Raw genomic sequence first — 22,611 nt, 5'->3', positions numbered from 1 at the left:
TTGCTTTTTGAGTACAAATCCGTGGCTGGATGGGAGCAGCCTGTGAATGCAGCCTGATGAATAAGTGCATTTCAGGTATTTCATAACCTGAAAGCTGCCAAGCTTTTCTGTCTCTGGGGCTGATTTTATTCATCCCTATCCAGCTCTGAGATGAAATACAGAATTAACACACAGTGGCCTGTGCTCACAGCCCCCTGACCCAACCACCACCCCCTGTAGCACAAACCCAGCACTTCTCATTAGCCAAGGTCTGTGGCTTCCTCCTGATGGGCAAAATGCAGCAACAAAAAGCCTTAGGATGGAATTATTGGAGAAAACAACTGGGGCCACAGAAGGGGTGAAAACAGAGCAAAAAAACAGTTCAGCCCTGGGGTTAGGGAGCAATAAATAAATAAATAAATGTGTGATGGAGCAGGAATGGGGAGGTGTTGGAATAATCCAGGGGAAAGAAGGCCCTGACCCATCAGAGGCAGGGCAAATGGGGCACAGGGTGAAGGGAGAGCTGGGCAGGGGGTTTAGAGCAGCAGCATCAGCCAGAAAATGGGAATTGCACCAAGGCTGAAGTCAAATACAAATACTGGTTTTTCCCCTTTTTTTTTTTTTTTTTTTCAAGTGTGGAATACAAAAAAGGATCATTGAAAGAGACTCAAGTGGCCTCTGGAGACACGGTGGGATTGGATTGCTGACAGAGGAAATAGATGTTGCTGAAATATTAAGAATGTGTTGCTTTGGTATTTGCAGAGAAGGATGGGAGGGAGAGAGGCTGCAACTGTGACCCTGCAGGCAAGGCAGGGGAGAAGGAATAAATCCCACCATGAGGAATAAAACACAGAGTGGAATTTTGCATATCAAAATCTCTCAATGAAACCACTGCTCTTGCTGCAGCAGCCATAGCAGTGATTTGTCCCAAACATCAAATTATTATTGAATAAAAGGTGTTTATTCCAGGATTATTATTAAGAAAGAAAAGGCAGTTAAGCAGTTGAATTTGTGGGGTGCAAATCAAGTCTGGGGCGTTGCAGGGGAAGCAGAGGGGGGGTGGCAGGACCCTGGATCTCAGAGTGGGCCAGCTGGCCAGAGCCACCAGTCTGCAGCAAAGCAACGCTGCAAGAGGCTCCAAAAGAGACATCCAAAGCTGAGAGACTTATCTGAGGCAAGCAGAAATCTCTGCAGCTTTAGAGATTGCACCTGCCACGAGAAATAATTGCAGTTAAGGCTTGTGTCTGGTTTTTCCTCATCTTTTTCTGTCTAACAGCTGTTTCTAGGGATGATGTGGTAAGATATGTCTGAAATAGCTGCAGGCTACTGATGTGCTCCTCCTGCTTGGCCCAGCATCTCCAGAGCACCAACAAATGGCATTGGCACCTCTTCCAAAGGGTGGGAGATTCATTTCAAGGGTTCTGAGATCCTGAGAATATTTACAGTGCTCAGAACAAATCTTGCCTCTGTTGATATACCAGGTGTATTCACTTTATGATTATCCTTTTATAAAAATCTAACTGGTTTTACCCAGGCTGTGAGGAAAGTGCTGGAGTGACAGGAAAAGCAGAAATGAGGGAGTGAAAAGAGGATGGACAGGGACAGGGAAAGGAAATGAAGATTAGAAATAAAAAAGGAAAAGAAAAAGCCCTTGTGTAAAGCTCAGGAAATGAGCTGGCTTCTCAGAGATATTAGAACAAGGCAAGAGCGAGGACAGATATGGATGACTAAGGAAATCACAAAACCTATCAAGGAAAATAGGAAGGTTCCTGACATCTGAGGCATCATGAAACATGAAAAGTAACAAAAGGAGCACGAATGAGGCCAGAAAGGGCAGAGAAAACAGGCTGGAGTTCACGAGCAGAGTGGGATTTTTTCTTATCTGGATATAAAATACTGAAGTGAGGCAGTGGCCAGCCCTGGGCTGAACTTTCACCCCTCCCTCCCCAGGCAGTGCCAGGACTGTTCCTGCACCCTGCACTGAACAGTGGAGAGGAACTCACAAAACCTGGCATGATTTAGATCAAAGTGCTTCATCCCCATCGGGAAGCTGGGCTGCACCCCATGGATGGAGAGTGGCAGCACAGGAATGGCTGTGGGGTTACAGAGGGGATGGGATGGGATGGGATGGGATGGGATGGCATGGCATGGCATGGCATGGCATGGCATGGCATGGCATGGCATGGCATGGGAGCTGAGCCTGACCTCCAGCACAAAGCAGGTGACAGCAGCAGTGGCTGATGAAGTGACAGATGTGGGGTGTGGCATTCACATTTCCTGAAAAATCCCTTTGCCCAGGATTTTTCTCCTGGGAAGCTGAGAAGCCTCAGAGAAAAGGAAAACAATTCTGATCTCATTTGCTTCTCCTGTGCTGTGCTCACATGTGGAATGTGTTTGGAGATTGTTCACCCACAGGTGATTGTTCCATTGGACTCTGCTGTGTTGTTTTCACTCTTTGGCCAATCAGGGCCAGGCTGTATCAGGGCTCTGGAAGAGTCAGGAGTTTTCATTATTATCTTTTTAGCCTTCTGTAAATATCCTTTCTGTATTATTTAGTATTGTTTAGTATAGTATTCTTTAATATAATATAGTTTCATAAAATAATAAATCAGCCTTCTGAGGACATGGAGTCAGATCCATCATTTGTTCCTCATCAGGGCACCCTGCAAATACAGCAGTGGGGGAATCACACAGCTCCTTCCTCACAAAAAGAAAACTCAATTTTTTAAGCAGCGAAAGCTATTTGTAAATAACCCAGCAAACTCCCTTCATCTGCTCCAAGGGATGTAACACCTGTTTGGAAACAACCACCAAAGATGCTGCAATTTCCACAGGTGGATCAGAGGGCTGGGAGTTCAGGCTCTACCTGCAGGAAAGCTGTTTGTTCCAGAAATGCCCCCAGGTCACACCAGTCTTACAGGCTCAGCAGAAATATCTGGGCAGACCACCACAGAAACACAAGTAGCTCTTGGTTTAGCTGTGTTACAGCTTAGGAGTATTCATAAATCATCTCCTGATCCCTCAGGCATCCTACCAACTCCCATTATCACCTTCTTATTCTAACAGGAACAATCTCAGTGCAGCAAATCCCCCATTTTCCACAGCTTTCAATCACAACCAAAGAGCAGAGATGAAAAATCTGCATTTCAAATTATTGTTTGTTGTTATGACAACATCACATGGATTTGGTCCTTGCTGCAGTCTCAGGCTTCAGAGCATTTCCAAGGCTTTTATGCAAAGGGTGTGTTTGTAAGACACCTATGCCACGAAGCCAAAGGGGTCACAGCTTCATGTGGTGTAAAATATCAAGGGAAGCCTTCTGCAATGTGATTCCAGACAAAATTATCCCAACATCCCAGCAGAAACCTTTCTTCCCCCTGAATTTCCCCACAATATTCCAAACTGCAGCCTGGTACAAAAACACCTGAGAAGGGTCTGGGGAAGGTGCAAGTGCTGTCCTTGCCCTCCAGCTGGGGTTTGGTGCATGGGATTATTCACTAGGTGTACAAATCTCATTTTCTGCACTTGAAAGAGTGTGACTAGACATGGGAAAAAAAAGAGGAAAAAAAAATACAATTGAAGCAAATAAACTGCAGTACAAGAATGCACATGATAACAGCATTGCAGTTTTAGAGCTCAAATTTATCATGATGGGTGCCTGAGACAGGGAACAGGCAGAGATTTCATCTGGTGATTTCTGAGAATGCAGCTCAATGTATTAAACACAAAAAACCCCCAAAACCAACAAAGCAGCAACAATTCATATGAAGTCTGGAATGAGAGATTTCCCTCAGTGTCAATAAACCACAGTTAATGGCATCAATCCCCACCCCAGCCATGCTGATCCTGCCCTGCCTCCATCCAACAGCTTCACTGGACAAACAGGGATGCCACTGGGATATTTTGAACAGGCACTTTTTGACACACCATAAATAGAATTATAAAATGTATAGAATTATTAATAGAATTATAAAATTATATAATTGATAAAATGATCATTTTATAGATTACTTAGAAAGTCAAAGCTGCTGTTCAAGGGAGTCAAAGCAGCATCAAGGAGGGGAACAAACAGGAATTATCTTGGATTATCAGAGCCTGTTTCAAGCTCACAATTCCCTGCAGCTGGAAAGAAAGTGACACAGGAGGAAGCCACCATCTCCTCCTGGGCTGGTGCAGCTCTTGGAGGTGTCAATCCCACAGGATTCATCCTTCCAGGGGCTGATCCAATGCAATTCCAGGTCACTCAAATGCAGCTCAAACCCAGCAGGTAAGGGAGGTGATCTGAATCTGCAGAGGGGAAGCTGAAGGACAGCAGGGCAGGTGAAAGGGTTAGTGAGGATCAAAGGGCATCTCTGATCTGATGTGACAACAAGGGCTCCTCAGGGGGGGAGGAAGAGGAGGAGGAGGAGAGGTTCTTGTGGGGAAGGCATTCCCAAGAGCCCTGCAGACACCCCTGGGTGAGGAGGGACCAAGCTGCAGCAACAGCAGAATCTGATTGAAGGAAAACCAGCAACAAAGTCCATAATGGTTTTAGAGCACTAAGGAGGAAAAAAAAGAGGTTGAACTGAACCCTTGCCATCAGTCTTCAGCTGAAAGCAGAGCCACACATCGATGGCCATTTATAAATAGATTGGGAGCCTTATTAAGGGTTAGTAAAATTGTCCTGACTCCTTATCTCTCCTTTCATTGACATGAATAGCTGCCATTCATTCTGGGGAGAGAATTTTCCTTGTACTGAATAAAAAAATCCCTGCTCACAATCCCCACTTTTCATCATGTGTTCCCTGCATTAGTGCAGTTTTTCAGCCACAGATGTTTATTCCAGCCCAGCCCAGACTGGGACTTTACTCAGCCCCTGGAGTGAATAAAAGTCACCCAAAGCCCACAGAGGGGCTCATGCAGAGAAAAGCTCTTCCCTTGTGCTTCGTGTCACACTCCCCTGCCCACGAGGAGCCCGTGGTGACCCCGTGAGCCTGAGTGCCTGGCACCTCGTGACAGCTCGGTGAGCCCCATGGCAGGGACAACCTGTTAACCACCAAAGTGCCACAAAACCACCCCAATTCCACTTGGCAATCCCTCAGGGATTGCTGGGAACTGCAGGGAGCGTTAGCTGGGGCTGACACAGCAGATATTCCCTCCCCACACTGTCCCAGCCCAGCTGTGCCCACATCACCACGGTGCCCTGGCAAGAGGAAACTTGTCCCTGTGATATTTTATGAAAAATCCCTTCACCAGGATTCCCTCTCCTGGGAAGCTCCAGCTTCTCCCTGTTTTGCTGCTTTGGAATGGGATTTGGAGAATTGTTTCCCCAGCATGTGAATTGTTTTAATTTAATGGCCAGTCACAGCCAGCTGTGTCAGGACTCTGGTCAGTCATGAGTTTTTATTATTCTTTCTTGTCCAGCCTTCTGATGTCTCCTTTCTCTTCCTTTAGTATAGTTTTATTATATCATTTCTTTTTATATAATATAATAAAATAAAAAATCAGCCTTCTGAGAACTTGGGAGTCAATTCTCATCTCTCACCTCATCCTGGGGACCTCACAACACCACAAGAGAAACTCTCTGATGGAGCCACCAACATGGCCATTTCCCAGGACTTGTTTAAAAATCCCTCCCTGTTTAAAAATCCAAGGAGCTCCAAACTCAGCTCCTGGCAGAGCAGCAGGCTCCTCAGTCCCCTTCTGGTGCTTTGGACAAAGCCCTGGGAGGGAGGCCCTGCTGGCTGTGGGCAGGAGGAGCAGCACACCAAGCTCCACTGCCCACCCCAGACTGTCCCCCCAGCACAAAATGTCAAACAACAGCAGCTTAGAAAGATTTTACAAGCATCCACCTAATCTATTTCATCCATCAGCTCATGAAAAGCAAACTCCAATTTCATGGAAAGCCAAATGCGTGGATGCTCAGAACATACAGATTTAGAAGGAAACACTCACAATGATATTTCAATCAGCCTAGAAACAGGATTATCTCAGAAACAGCCCCATGCTGGGTTTTCATTAGCATGGAGCACCAGAAAGATTTCATCACCTCAATAATTTCTCAAGCTTCTGTAATATCCATGATTGCCCATTAGTTCCACTGCCTCAAAGTGACCCCTCGTGTTTTTTTGGTATTGAGCAAAAAGACAAAAACCAAAATGAGATGCAACCTGGCAAATACCAGCTACTGACATCTGGGGGAAAATAATTGGAAACAGAGATTCAAGGGGGAAAAGATGCCTTGGAGGCACAGCAAATGTGAGTTAATTTAAATGGTGGACAATAAATAGGATAGGAGTTTGCAGCATGAGGTAGATGCCTGAGCTGCCTGTAGGGTTTCAAACTGCATGATGACAGGTTCCCATTGCAAAGGGGACATCACCTGGCCTTGGGTGACCCTAAAATCCTCTCACCTTCACGTGGTGGCAGAGCAGAGTCACCCCAGTGCCCTGTAACTGGAATCCTCAATTACAGCAGAGGATAAAAGGGACCCCTGGTGCCGTGGGGTGGCACCCAGGGTGACAACACGTCAGTGCCAAAGGCAGGCAGGAAATTAATAGTTTGAAAAAGGACAGGGCCAGAAATATAAAGGATGAAATGAAGAGAGATTCAGGCTGGGGAAATACACCTCAGAGGGACACATATATTTATTTTTTACATATACACATACATAAATATCTATATGTGTGTGTGTGTGTGCACGTCCATGCACACATCTATGTATGGTTATAAATGTGTGTATTTTGTGTTTTCAAGAAGAATCTGAGGAAAGGAGTGAAAATCCCCTGGTTTGGACTTCTCCAGGTCCATGGTGCTCAGCTGGATTTCCACACTTCCACGCAGTACAAAGGGATCTGCAGGAAGTTCTTCTGGATTACCAGGGAGATTATTTGATTTTCTTTTCCATAATCTCCTGTTATGAATCCATTCACAGACCACCCCCAGACTGAGCCCCCTGATCTTTAACACCTCAAAAACTCAGTTTCCCACAGGAGCACAGCTGAAGGCCTAAGATGACCAACACAAGTTGTACACAGAATTTTCTTTAGCAGATTTCCAGCTTCTGATGGTGGTTTAGGGACACAAATCACCCCAGCAACACCAGCCTGACTGAAACCTTTGAACTCTGCCTGTTGCAGGTCTCTCCTGTGCTCTCCCTAAAGTTCCAAACATCTCATGGAGAGCAGCAGCAACCACAACCATCCCAACAATCCCTACTGAAACATCAGAGACATTTCTCTGGATTTGGCCAGGCCACAATTAGACCACAGCCAGCTGAAGGCATGGAAAGAGAAGCTCAGGGATGCCCAATTCTTCCCTTATTTTGTTTTCTCCTATAAGGGATGCTCATGTGAACTGTTCAGGGCTTTGGGAACTCTCATTTTGCACTGATCACAGCTGACTCCTCCCCAGTCTGTTTTACAGGAGCTTCTTGCAGAACAGAAGGAGCCAGTGGGAAGCTGGGTTGGAATAGGTAATTCATGGATTTTCATCTGACAGGCAGGTAAATAAGGGAAAAGAAAAACTAAAGGCAAAAAAATTATCTCAGCTCCTAAAGCCCACTATTACACCTTTGGTGGATGATAAAATTGCAGCTTGAAATGCAAACAGTCCCAAATTAACAAGTTTTGGTAAACAAAAGGAAGATAATAGCTTTTTTCCCTGCCATACACATCTGTTCATTAGTGCTGTCTCCCAGACCACTACAGCTGCTCACAGTTTAAAAGAACAACAAACACTTCACACAATATTTACAAGAGGAATTAGCAACAGAATGTGAACAAATAAACTTTGCTTTGAAATGTTTTGGCAAAAAAAAAAAAAAAAAAGTATTTAGCAAATTCTTCTGCGTCCTCTGAAACAACTAGGTGGTTTGATTGTGGTGATGTAGCCTGACCCAGAGGAAAATAGAATATTTTTTAGAAGTTGTGCTTAATTTTCTGGTTTCAGTTTGATGAACAGGTTATTTTGGTATGTCTCACATCAGTTTTAGGGTTAGGAAATTCAGGGACTCTTTTTGAATTACCCATTTATTAAAACCAGACACTGAACAATGCCCCTGATTTTATTAAACCATTCATTTTGTCCCTTCTTGCCCATCACCCTCTGTTCATTTGGTTTCTACATCCTAAGGGATGTTCAGATGAACTTAAAAAATTTAAACTATTTCTATTAAAATTTTAGAACAGTTCTGGGGTGATTTTGTGACATTTAATCAGTTCAGGACAGCCTTTAAAAATCCATGTTTTTTTCTAATCTTGATTTCCCAGGACATGGCCTGACCATCAGTCTCACAATCCCCAGTGCCAATTTTACCACTTGTCTCTCACAGTTTTGGGATTTTTTTTTTTTTTTTTTTTTGAGTGAAACTGCTGAACTTGTCAGGTGAGTTCTGGGAAAGAAGATTTTAAAGAGGAAAGAAATGATAAAATGTCCCTGTATCCTCTTCCCTGCCTGGAGCCTGCTCCCTTGCTTTGGGCACTTTGTTCCTCCTCCTCCTCTGTTCTTCTTGCTCTGAATCTCACACAGCTCTCCAACCTCCTCCATTTTTTCCCCTCTCCTTACCCACTTGGATAATTAGACACTGGGAAATAAAGGTGGGAATGCACAGGCTGCTGGGATAACCCAGCTGGGTTTCCCTGGAGCCCTCACATCTGGGATGCACCTTGGACAGACACTTCTCCCTGAATATTCCCCCAAATTTTTATTGGCATTTTACCAGACAACACCCCACCCCAAAAAAGAGAAAAGAGCCCTCAGAAACTGATACTGCTGGGGGAAAAAATGAGCCACTGAAACCCTGAATTTACTTTCAAAGTGATCCATCAGGAGCAGTGCTGTGTGATTTGGAGTGCTCAGAAGCAGAAGGATTCAGAAAAAGGGATCTGAACGTCATGCAGGGAATGGAAACATCCAGAAATGAGGGAGATAAACGAGGAATTTATAACCTTTCATGGTTCAGGGACTAAGCATAACATTAACAGCTTGTAGGTAGGAAGACACATCTTATAAAGTGAATTATTCCTGTGACCTCTGCACACCTCCCTGAGTTCCTGCCTCTGCCACAGAGCACAGGCAAAGCTCAAGCCCAGGTCCAGCAGAGGCACTAAAGGCAGATGAAAAATTTTGGGGGAAAAACCCCCAAATCTCCTCCTGAGCAGTTCCATTGGAATCAAACTGAATAAAGGATGAGAAATAAACAGCTGGATAAGGTTAAAGAGATCTGTTTCTAGATTCAACACTTGCCAGAGTTGTCACTGTGCCACAGGTGAGTCCTCGGAGCCAGGGGCAAGTGGCAAATGCCAGGGATTCTGCTGGAGAGCCAAAGCAGGCCTGGAAATGCCACCCAGTGCCCCAGGTGATGGCACAAAGCCTTGGTTAATAAGGAATCTGTTAATAAGGAATTTTAATGACTTCTAATCACTGGCTTTAGGATCTGTGATCCTGAAAGGAGGCAAAGAGAAGCCTGGCACACATCACTCAGCACCCCTGGCATCCTCTGAGGGGGCAAGAAGGGCTGCCAGGGACCAGGGCAGTGGGAAGGCAGGGTGGGCACCTCCTGACAGGTGGAATGACTCTGGTGGCACAGCTGGGCAGGGTCAAGGGGGAAAGGAGCCCAAACCACCCATCCTGGTGAAAGCAGCCCAAATCACCCATCCTGGTGAAAGCAGCCCAAATCACCCATCCTGGTGAAAGCAGCCCAAATCACACACACTGGTGAAAGCAGCCCAAATCACCCATCCTGGTGAAAGCAGCCCAAATCACCCATCCTGGTGAAAGCAGCCCAAATCACACATCCTGGTGAAAGCAGCCCAAATCACACATCCTGGTGAAAGCAGCCCAAATCACACACACTGGTGAAAGCAGCCCAAATCACACACACTGGTGAAAGCAGCCCAAATCACACACACTGGTGAAAGCAGCCCAAATCACCCATCCTGGTGAAAGCAGCCCAAATCACAGACACTGGTGAAAGCAGCCCAAATCACACACACTGGTGAAAGCAGCCCAAATCACAGACACTGGTGAAAGCAGCCCAAATCACCCATACTGGTGAAAGCAGCCCAAATCACACACACTGGTGAAAGCAGCCCAAACCACCCATACTGGTGAGAGCAGCCCAAATCACACACACTGGTGAAAGCAGCCCAAATCACACACACTGGTGAAAGCAGCCCAAACCACCCATCCTGGGTGTCTTGGGAGAAAGAATCAGAGTGAGCATTCCTGGATGATTATCCATTACAAAGGCACAGCCCAGCCCATTCTAAAGGAAACCTTGCAGCCCTGCAGCTCATTCCCCCAATTTTTGGGGTTCAGATCCCAAGCACAGCCGAGCTACACCTGCTGTCACAGGAAATGAAAATCCCCCCCCCCCCGCTGCTGTGGTGTCTGTGTGTCACTGTCACATTTCCTGGAAAAAATCCCTTCACCAGGATTTCTTCTCCTGGGAAGCTGAGAAGCCTCAGAGAAAAATGTAAATAATAATTACCTGATTCACTTCTCCTGTGTTTGCTGCTTTGGAATGTGGTCTGGAGATTGTTTACCAACAGGATGTTTGATTACAGCATGTTTGATTTGTTTTATGTGAATTGTTTTAACTCAATGACCAATCACAGCCAGCTGTGTTGGACTCTCTGAGTCAGTCATGAGCTTTCATTATCATTCTTGATAAACCTTCTGATGTATCCTTTCTCTTTCTTTAGTATAGTTTTAGTATAATAATATAATATAATATAATATAATATAATATAATATAATATAATATAATATAATATAATATAATATAATATAATATAATATAATATAATATAATATAATATGTAAGGTAAAATATAATAAAAATAATAAGATATAATATAATATAATTAATATAATATATCAACCTTCTAAGAACATAAAATCAAATTCTCATCCCTCACCTCATCCTGGGGACCCTCACAAACTCAACATCTGTGATGTTTCTCTGAGGGGAACCAGTGGAACCCCAAGAGCAATGACAAGGTTTTTATTACACCAAACCCACCCATCCTACCCCAGACACTTCCCTTGTGCCATCCCATCCCTTGTCAGGCAGCACAGCCACCCAACACAGAGTTTTTCCAGGAATAACTGTGCTGCAGGATGCTGTATTCCCCATTATCTGCAGGAAAGCAGGCAAAGACAATGGAGAAGAAAGGGAAATCCCACAGGGCAGCCGTGGCTGGCAAGAGATATCCTGAAGCAGGCTGGAATTGCAGACAGGGCTGGGAACGTGAGAATGATGGAGCTGGGGAGGGGGAACAAAAAGCCCCAACAAAACAAGCTCCTCTTTTGTCCTCTCATTTCTCTCCTTGGCTCACAGTCCTGAGATAACAATGACTGCTCCCCCCATGGTGTGTGAAAGTTGGAATTTGTGGAGCCTGGGGAATGCTGGGGCAGGGAGAGAGGGGAGAGGAACATTCCCAAGCGTTGCCGGAGCTGGGCTGGCCAAGCACAGCTCTGCAATGTCCCGGCTGTAATTAGAAGCAGCTGCCCAGGAAGCACTCCTGCCTCTGCAGAAAAGGGCAGTGGCCATGCAGGAAAGGGAATTTTCCTTCTTGCACGGGATGAGCAGGGACAGGGAGCTGTCCTGGGCTGAGGGGCAGGGATGGGAGAGCAGGAGCTGCCTCTTTCCTTCCCCTCACCTGGGATAGGGCAAACAGTGTTGGCTGTGCAGAGAGAGGAAAGAAAAGATGTAAAAAATGGCAGTGGCAGCTTAGGTCAAACATTTATCAGGGGCCTGGCTTTCCCAAAGAAATCCAGCAGCCTTGGGAGCCTGCTGGGACGCTGGTGCCAGTGGGGGCCCTTGGGCCAAAGTGCAAATAAATTCCAGCTTTGCAGATGTGGAAAATGAGCAACACTCTGCTCAGTGACTGACTGGGATGGGATTTGCCTGGGTGCCCACCCCAGCCCTGGCTCCTGCTCCCTGCTCCACACCCCCTGGAGCCCTCTGCTCTGTTACACCATCCCATGGGAAAGGATGCTGAAGAAGTGTTCCCACCCCACCTGTCCTGTCTGCCTTCCCAGCAGGTCCCATCCCAGGGCAGCTGCTCCATAACTGGAGTGAAAAATGCTTGAGCTCATTCATGTGTTCAATAATTTCCCGTTTTGAGGCTTTTTCTCCAGGGAATGGTACAGAACTCCCACAAACACAGCACCCAGAAGGGCTGGAGCAGGAGAGCCCTTCCCAAATTTGCTGTGGACTGTGTCCCTGGCATCACTCTACCACTTTGTCCCTGCTTTCACACAACACCATTTACCTTTTATAAATCCAATATTTTTATTGCTCACCTGGGATAAAACAAGGTAGGGTTGAGCAGCCTTCCTTCCCAAATCAGATGGAAACACCCAGAAACCCTTCCAGCACCTCACATCATCAGCTCTCCTGCAGGTTTACCAAACCCAGACCTCCCAAAATCCTGGTTTTTGGCCAAGGGATCCCTTACAAGATGCCCACAATAGAAAATTCTGGGTTCTTGCACTTTCCCTTCCCTTTTCCTTGCAGCCTCTGTGTTTCCCCGACTGTAACTCAACGTTTCAGGGGACACAAGCTTTTATTTTTAACTGACAGTGACTCAGTTGTGATGCGATCAATTGATGGTTAAAGCTGGGAGTTAAGGAAAAAACACACCAAACACCCTGAGACTTCCTGATAAAATCACAGACATCGGCGAGACTGGATGAAATAAGACACTTCCCAGAGTTTGCCCTAGATACCAGATGCAAATCAAAGCTAAATGGGCTCTGAAACTTGAAGTGGCTGCAGCTCCCCCCTGATTTCATCTGGAGCAGTGGGTGCTCAAAAACCTGATGTAAGCTATTTAGTTCCTTCAGTACCAGCGAGGGCCCCAGGGTCTGCCATCAAACACAAACCCACTGAGGAATCCCCCGGCTCCTGCAGCAGATGCTGAGCCAAACCAGGAAGGCAGCAAAGCAGGAAAGCACTTGAATCCAGGGTTTTGAGCAAAAGTGGAAGAGAAAAGGAGGAGAGGAGGGACAGGAGGGACTGTGCCAGGCTGGGTGGGCAGAGCAGCCCCTGGAGCAGACACTTACTGAATTCACAGGAAGCAGGAATGACGAGGAGGACTCCATCCTATCAGAGAGCTAATTAATTACTTAATTACACTATATTATTCTATACTGTATTACATTACATCTAAACTGAATGTGCCAAGCACTCAACTGCACAGAATCTCGTGACTGTCAGTGACAGTCCTGACACACAGACACACACACCCCTGGCCCTGACAGACCAAGGAAACAAAACCCCATCACTGTGAGTAAAAATCTCCATCTTGCATTCTACTTTGGCACAAACACAGGCACAGCAAATGAGATAAGAATATTCTTGGGAAGAATTGTGCCTTGCTTTTCTCTGTGAAGGGAAATGGGGCTACAGACACTCCCTGAGCAGAGCCCACAGCGACTCTCGTCACTCACCCTTTGGCTCTTTGGATGAAGCACAATGTGACCCTGATTTCCTGCCAAACACGGCTTTTTCTGGCCCTTGCAGGGCTCTCCATGGCTGCAGCACAGCAGGTACCAGACGGGTCTGTGTGGCCAGTGAACATGGCAGCTTGAGCAGTGTTGTGCTGTGTGTTTGTGATTGTAATTTGGTCCCAGTAGTCAGTTTTATACCCCCCCATTTTCTATTGTCACAGCCTATTTTATTACCAACAGATTGTTCCTTTCCCCACTGTGATGCTGGTTTTTGCCCTAGCTGTCCATCTCCCCAAAGATCTGCCCTCGTGTTCCCTGCTCCTTCTCCTATTGAATGTCAATCCCTCCCCAAGCCTGCCCCTTTCTCTAGAAACTTCCCTATCCATTTTGCATCCTTCCAAACCCCATTGGTTTGTTGAAGTTATTCTCCTCCCCTGTAGTCCCTGTTGGTTTAAACATTGTATTCCCCATGTTGATTCCCACCCCCAGTTTCTCCCAGTTGGTTGAAGATTTTATCCTCCCCTGGGACCTGTTTATAAATCTGTGTATGGTTTTGTTCAGTGTTTTAGAAACTTCCCTGTCCATTTTGTATCCTTCCAAACCCATTGGTTTGTTTAAGTTATTCTCCTCCCCTGTAACCTCCTGTTGGTTTAAACATTGTATTCCCTGCCTTGTGTCCCACCCAGTTTCTCCCACTTGGTTGAAGATTTTATCCTCCCCTGGGACCTCCCCTGTTCATAAGTCTGTGTATGGTTTTGTTCAGTGTTTTAGAAAATTCCCTATCCATTTTGTATCCTTCCAGACCCCACTGGTTTGTTGGTTATTCTCCTCCCCTGTAATCCCCTCTTGGTTTAAACATTCCCTGCCTTGTGTCCCACTCCCAGTTTCTCCCAGTTGGTTGAAGATTGTATCCTCCCCTGGGACCTCCCCTGTTTGTTAGTCTGTGTATGGTTTTGTTCAGTGTTTTAGAACCTTCCCTATCCATTTTGTATCCTTCCAAACCCATTGGTTTGTTTAAGTTGTTCTCCTCCCCTGCAATCCCCTGTTGGTTTAAACATTCCCTGCCTTGTGTCCCCCCCAGTTTCTCCCAGTTGGTTGAAGATTGTATCCTCCCCTGGGACCTGTTTATAAGTCTGTGTATGGTTTTGTTCAGTGTCTTTCTGTCCCTGACCCTCCTGGTGGTGAGCACCTTTGGAAAACACACAGAAGGCCTCTCCCTGTCCCTTGTTCCTACCCCCAATGCAGAAGAAATCCAGCACACAGCAGAGCACAGCAATAAATATCAGAAAAAGGGGCTCCCAAACCCTGATCCCTCTATGGGAACCTGTCCCCTACCAATTAAAAACAAATTGTTGCATGAAAATTAAGGTCATGCTCAAGATACTCTGTCTTTACTTAGCAGCTGGCATTTGATTACCTGAAGGCTAAAAAATGGTTTATTGTGGACAGAATCCTGCACATGATGGAATCATTGAATCATGGGATGGTCTGGGTTGGAAAGGACCTTAAAGCTCATCTTGTTCTTAACCCCTGCCATGGGCAGGGACACCTTCCACTACCCCAGGTGGCTCCAAGCCTGTCCAACGTGGCCTTGGGCACCTCCAGGGATGGAGCAGCCACAAATTCCCGTGGGCAGCCTGTGCCAGGGCCTCCCCACCCTCCCAGGGGAGAATTCCTTCCCAATGAAGAACATTTCTTGGCATGTTCCAATCCAATGGATCCTGGTACTCAAAATGCCATGGGACACAGGCTTAGTTCCCAGGGTGGAAGCATCAAACATGAATTTGCCTTAATGATTCCCTTTCTTTGTTGTTTCTCTGTTTCCAGGAGAAGCCCATGGTGTGCCAGGGATATCCCAGTAACCTGGCTGAGTGGGAATACCCAAAAGCCTCTCCCCTGGTGGGCTCTGTGATTAGCTGCTCATTTATTTGGAAACAAAAGGGGACTTTAGGGTTGTTGAGTCCTTCTGTCAGATATAGCACAGTGGCCTGCAGATCCATCAGAGCATCCAGCCTGAGGCACACACCACTGAGATAACAGTGATGCACCAATTATACTGAATAATATTCATATTTCTAACAGCAAACCATCCATCGTGGGCATTAGCTGTCTTTTACATTGTTTAAAGTGATAAAGGAGATAAAATAAACCCAGCAGCTTCCTCTATTACCCAGAAAATAACCGGTGAGAAGTAATAATAAACTGCAAGGCACAGAGGAGCTGAAGCTTTCTGCTGCAGATGGACACAGTCCTGAGGGAAAGGTCTCTGTCTTGCTTTGTCTTCCCTTGCTACTTAAAAAAAAAATGAAGGCAGCAAAATCTGTGGATAAATTAAACAAGGCAGTTACTCTCCAAACACTGAATTGCACCACCAGCCTTAATTAGATCTCGCAGCCCGACTGTGAAAATTGGGGCCTTTAATTTGTGAGTGATGGTGACTTGCTGCTGTTTATTAACCTTGCATGCTCAAATTCTGGGTTTCACAGCCCTGTGCATCAGCCAGCCATTCCTACTGGAGAGCTTTGCTAAAGTGGTGCTTGCCAGAAATTGCTGCATCCTCAGGGAGGAGCCAGAAAGCACTGAGGAATCTGGGGAACACCTGAGGAATCTGGGGAACACCTGAGGAATCTGGGGAGCACCAGCCAGCCCTGAGGAATCTGGGGAACACCTGAGGAATCTGGGGAACACCAGCCAGCCCTGAGGAATCTGGGGAACACCTGAGGAATCTGGGGAACACCAGCCAGCACTGAGCAATCTGGTGAACACCTGAGGAATCTGGGGAACACCAGCCAGCACTGAGGAATCTGGTGAGCACCAGCCAGCCCTGAGGAATCTGGTGAACACCTGAGGAATCTGGGGAACACCAGAGAGCATTGAGGAATCTGGGGAACACCAGAGAGCATTGAGGAATCTGGTGAGCACCAGCCAGCACCGAGGAATCTGGGGAACACCAGCCAGCACTGAGCAATCTGGTGAACACCAGCCAGCACTGAGGAATCTGGGGAACACCAGCCAGCACTGAGGAATCTGGTGAGCACCAGCCAGCCCTGAGGAATCTGGTGAACATTCACGTTGTCCCTGGTGCTGGAGATCAGCTGACAGACTAACCTGGGATGGGGTCCCAGCACACAAATCCTTTTTAACCCTCCCAGTGTGCCCTGGGAGCTCTGCTCGAGTCATGGGCTTTCCTGGGAAGGACTGGAACCCAGCTTAAAAATCCACATTTTCTATCTGTGTGTTTTCCCCCCTGAACTTGATAATTGTCCAAGAGCTTCCTGTGCATGAGGCATGAAGGAATAGCTCAGTAATTGCCTTAAATGCTAAATCCTGGGGGAATTCAGGCTCATGCAAACAGATCATCCTTCCCCTCATTGGTGGCTGTTTCCATGTGGAGCTTAAACTGCAGTAATGAACCTGCCACCCTGTTGTTTGATCAGCTCAGGGGCTCGTGGCTGTGGGAAATTGTCACCATGATATTTCCTGAAAAACCCTCTTTGTCCAGGATTCTCTCCTGGGAAGCTGAGAAGCCTCAGAGAGGAATAAAAACAATAATTACCTGATTGCTGCTCCTGTGTTTGCTGCTTTGGAATGGGGCTTGGACATTGTTTACCAACAGGTGAATGATTGATTAGTTCCATGTGAATTGTTTTTAATTAATGACCAATCAAAGCCAGCTGTGTTGAGGCTCTGAGGAGTCACAGGTTTTTATTATTCATTCTTGTTAAGGCTTCTGATGTGTCCTTTCTCTTCCCTTAGTATAATTTTCGTATAGCATAATATGTAATGTAATGTAATAATATATATAATGTAATAATATAATATAATAGGATATAATAAATATAATGTAATGTAATATAATGTAATATATAATGTAATAATAATATAATGTAGTGTAATGTAATATAATGTAATGTAATAATGTAATATAATATAGTATAATGTAATGTAATATAATGTAATAATATAATATAATATAATATAATATAATATAATATAATATAATATAATATAATATAATATCATATAATATAATATAATATAATATAATAATCTCAGCCTTCTGAGAGTCAGATTCTCATCTCTCATCTCATCCTGGAGACCTTCACAAACAGCACAGGAAATCACCCCATCCCTCCAGCTGTGAGATAAAAACACTGTGTTTAAAGGCTCCAAGACAATCCTGGGGCTGCAAATCAGGGCTGAGAGGAGCCTGTGCTTCAGGCATCAATATCCATCAATATCCATCAATATCCATCAATATCCACCCATGGCTGGGTTGAATGGTGCAAGGCAGCAGCAACACAGATCTAGAGAACATAAAACCCAAATTTTCACCTGATTTCATTAGAACTGCTGCTGGATCTGAGAAAAAGGTAGAAAAGCTTTTGGGCTCCCAAGCCCCTCACCAAAACTGACAGAGATTACAAGTTCTACCTGTGCTTGAGTGCTCTGCTGAATTGGGGCCCTGCATCAGTTCGAGGCCGTTGCTCTGCAATTTCTCCCTTGATTCTGTGGCTGTTTGCTCCTTTCTCCTGCTGCTGAATGGGCTCAAGGAGGGTCCTGCTGGATGCAATATGTGGTTATCTAGAGGAGTCTTCACTCTTTAAACCATAAAGAAACAATTTCCTCTGAATATGGGGAGTTGATTACTACCACGAGCCTGCCTAGGCAGGGGGAATAGAAAGCTTAGATGGCCTAAATCAAATGTGCTGCCTCACTTTAGTTTAATAAAATTGTCAGGACATCATTTAGTACCTCATCATTAAATATTGAAGCCTGCTTTTTAATTCAGGGGTAATTCTAAACCTGCCTGTTAGAGTTTACTTTTGCTTTTCCTTGAGGCTGTTTCAGACTCGATGTCTAAAATGTGCCAGCTATTAAAGTGAGAGCAGGGCAGAAAGAAACACAGAAACATGCACAAGGGGTGAACATGGATGGGCAGTTAAACACGAGGAGGGATGCTCTCCTTGCCCCAGTCTCTGTGGCTCCTTGTTGCTTGTGATCCTGGTTAAGTTGTCCAGATGTCTTTCAAAGCCTTTCTTATTAAAAAACCCCAAAAATAGAGGCAGAGCTCAGAATTTCTAATTCTGCTCATTCTTGCTGTTTACACTTCAGCTTGGGGCTTCATTGCCACCAAAGATTTGGAGATACCCCAGTAAAATCTGCTACATGAACAGATTATTTACTTCCTTGGGATTTTTGTCAAGTGTTGATTAAATTAAGACATATTACTGGCTTCATGTTTACATCTGCCCCTGCCATTTCCATGATTGAGCCCTCCTCAATCAACACAAGGGAACACAGCAAACTGTTCCTCCTGAGAGCTGTGCCCGAGACCCTGAGAAGGCAGACTGGGTGTGTGCTCCCCGTTGGAATATTTCCCAGCTTAATCCTAAATCCAGACTCACTTTTGCACCTTAACTGACCCCCAATGGCTCTGCACTGCTACCAGAGCTAGTGAAGGAAAGTTAATACATTTTCCACATCTCTGTGAAAACTTAGTTTGCCCAATTATCTTGTCTAATTGCATTACACATTGACAGATGAATATATGACCCCCTGACATTTCAGTTTGCCACCTATAAATTTGCAGAAGAGATCCCATTCTTATTTAGTTTGTCTGATTTAGGCTCTAAGTTTCTTTGCTGAATTATGCCTTTTAAATTAACTGTTGGTGTGCTAAATCAAATTGATTTTCCTTGGGCCAAGTGGCAAAACTCTGTAGGAGACAAGACAAGGATAGGAGTTGCTTGAGCAATGAAATGATGGAAGAGAGGAAATGGGAGATCCATGGTGGGATCCCTGGAAATCATGAACAGAACCCTGCAGCCAGCTCTGGTGGGAGCCAAACCCTCCACTGGAGGCTGTGCATTGAGTGACCCCATCAGTACTGGCAAGAAGCAGACCAAGAGCCTCAAGTGGAACAACTTTCATCGTGGGACTGAAGTAAAACAATGCTTTTAATGTGTTTTCCACTCAAAAGTTATCCCCAGTTACAAGCAGTATCTGCTCAGGTAGAATTCCCCCATTTCTTGCCAGACTGTGCTCACAGCTCCCCTGCCTCCAGCCCACACCTCCCAGTGCCCCTTGCCCTTGTGCTGAGGGGATTGACAATGATGTTTGAAAGTTTATCTCTATTTTTAGCTCGGAAAATGACCCAGGAGTGCACTTTGCTTTCATGTCCCTTTCTGCAGGTGCTGCTGGACCACCTGTAGGGGCTTTTAGCACCAATGCTGCTCTCTGCTCTTCTCCTGGATTGGGGCATGGCCTGGGGGTACCACCACCAGCTTCACTCTGCTGATGGTCTGAAAACAAAGACTTTTGAAGGTTTTAGGGAAGTTTTTTTTTTTTTTTTCAAAAGTTTCTCTAGAGTTCTTGGTTCATCTCTTCCTCCTTTTATCCTGGATTTACAAACCCCATCAGATTTCCAGCAATAAAACTCTGCTGCTCACCCTCTGCCTCTCCTTCCTTTATTTCAGAAGTCCTGTTTGGATGGTCATTTCACTCATGATCTCTTTTCTCCTCACATCCACGGAAATAGACCTCAAATGGAGCAATCCATTGCTGTGTCCTGAATCCATTGCTGTGTCCTGAATGCATTGCTGTGTTCTGCTCATGCAAGAGCTCTCTGAGAAATCCTGCCCACGGGGTACCAGGGGGGGAACAGCAGCCTCCACTACCTGTAGCTCATGGAATTTGGGACACTGAGGTGTGCCCCACCTGCATCTCCAGCCTGAAGCCTTTGGGACTGGAAGGGGCAGTATCAGTTTGGGTCTGGACTGAAGGCACTCAGACAGCAGTTCATGTTCACACTCAGGTGTTCATTATTCCTTATCAGTGAAACAGTCTCACTGCTGGGAGCTCAGCAGCTTTTCATTACAAGGCACAAAATGCCCAACAATCTCTTGGTCCAAGGGCTTGTGAGACTGAACTGTCCCATTAAGACCTGACACCTGGATTATTTTCCCTTTTAACCCAAGAACTGATCCCACAGAGCTGCAGTGCAGACTTTTCTGCCCAATTCCAAAATGCCACCCAAACCCATGGAGAAGGAGGAAGAAGAAGCATGAAGAAGAAACCCAGGACAGCACCCTGTGCCCTCCACCTTGCTGCCATCCACAACATCCTAAAAACCCCAAACCCTCAATTTCTCACCCAGTGACACACCTGCACTGCTCTCTAGAATCTATTGCACACTTCTGTGGGTTCCAGTCTCTCCTGAAGTCTGGGAAACTTTCTCCATGGATGAGGGTCAGAGTCAGTGCTGCCCTGGGGGTCAGGGCACCCCAGAGCAGACACAGAAATATTCCTGGGCCCTGGGTTCCCAGAGGGCAGCCCCTGGGAGCAAACTTTGCTGCTGGCAGCAGCCTGTGGGATCTGCACAGACAGATCTGCAGGAAGACATCGTTTCCATTTGCCTCAAGGAGATGAAGTTTGCTGCTTGCCGTGGTTTATCCTGTCCAATCGAGCTGCTGCAGGGCTTATCAGCAAAGCAGTGCAGCTGCCAGATAAAGAGGAGACTTCCCAAACTTACTGAGAGTTGTTCAGCACAACCTCGCCCCCTTCCTTCCCCCTCTCACCCCTGCAAGACATTTTTGGAAGTGAAAAAGAGAAAACAAAGACAGGTTTTTATGCAGGCCAGAACTCTCCTCCATGCCTGGCACAGCTGGGTGTTCACTGACACTGGGCCAGGTGTGTTAAGTCATTTAAGCCATGATTTTTTGCCACTATTGCTTTAGAGCAATAAAGAGAGATTAGAGCAGCCCTTCCAGCCATGGCAGTTCTGTATCAATTAGCACCCTTCTCATCCCGAGGCAAACACCCACAAGGCCAGGAGCAGCAATCCTTGTGCTTTACAGGTGAAAAACAGGCACTGAGGGGTTTAGGAGCTGGGCCAAGACCTCTCTGCCAGATGGTACCAAAGGAGGGAGGAAGGGTCAGAAGTGTTTTTGATGCATCATCCTACCAGATAATGCACATTTGGTCCAGCATCATCTTGAGGGGAAGTGTGGGAACCCAGCACATCACTCTGATGTCCAGAGCTACCGAGAGAACCTCTGGGGGGCTCGGGAGCCTTGGAATGTTGCCAGAAGCACTTGGTGGATGGATTTTGATCCATCTAGGGATGTGCCACCGTGTGTGAGGAGATGGAACCTGTGGGAATCACTGGGTGGGAATGGTGAAGGGAAGACACAATTATAGGGTAAATCCCAGATTTTGGGGTTTGGGTACAGGGGGGTTGTGTAGACAAGATGGAGGAGTCAGGGCGTGTCACAAGACTCTTCCTCCTTCTTCTTGTCATCCATCTGCTGCTGTGGTGTTGGCACTTGGGGATTGGTCTGGGGTAAGAATGTATCCGGTGACGAGGGTGACAGGTATTGGGGATAAAAGGTAAATATGACATATGTAGTTTTTGTTATAAAAGATGTGCCTGCCTTGGGGGTGGTCAGAGTGCCTTTGGCTGCCCTGCTGGTCAGATCCAGGTCGGGCAGAGAAGGGACTTTGTAGGTAAGAAACAATAAACAATTCTGAAAACCGAAAAAACCCAGAGTCCAGACTCATCTTTTGAGGCCCAGTGTGCAAGAACCATCCTAAGCGTGTGTGGGGACAGAGACAAACAGCCCAACCCCATAGGGAAGGGCTCTGGGGGTTGGAGTGTGCAAGGGGAAGCTGGAGAACTTCCCCTGGAGGGAAGGTTCTTCTCAACCCACCTGGCACAAAGGGCTGTGTGCCTGGTGAGAAGCACAGGTAGCCAAGCTGCAGAATTCACTGGGAAGGAGGGGGTGTGCTCATTATTAGGGTGTAATCATCTGTTTGATGACATTATTGATTATACTGCTTCATTATTGGGATTGTGTTATTTAATTTCATCCCTTGTGTTTCCTGCTTGCTCTGTCACCACACAGTAACCAGAAGGTTGTGTGATCATTATTAGTACTCCCTTCTCTTGGAAACAAAAAGAAAGATTTCCCTTTGGGTCAACAGCCCGTGGATCATTCAGAGAAGCAGTAAAGGGATCTCCAAGGTTTTTCCCAGTTAAACCAGTCCATGCCACACACAGCAAACCTGACCTCTGACAGGACAGCTTCAGCCAGGATGGGTTTTCCTGCAAGTACCCTCAGTCAAAATGGGAAGCTGCATCCCAAAATCTGCCTTCTGACATCCCCCCTCGCAGTGCTTTGCTGCTCCAGC

This window comes from Serinus canaria, chromosome 21, assembly GCF_022539315.1.
Source record: "Serinus canaria isolate serCan28SL12 chromosome 21, serCan2020, whole genome shotgun sequence".
Taxonomy (NCBI): Eukaryota; Metazoa; Chordata; class Aves; order Passeriformes; family Fringillidae; genus Serinus; species Serinus canaria.
This window is presented reverse-complemented; position numbering follows the sequence as displayed.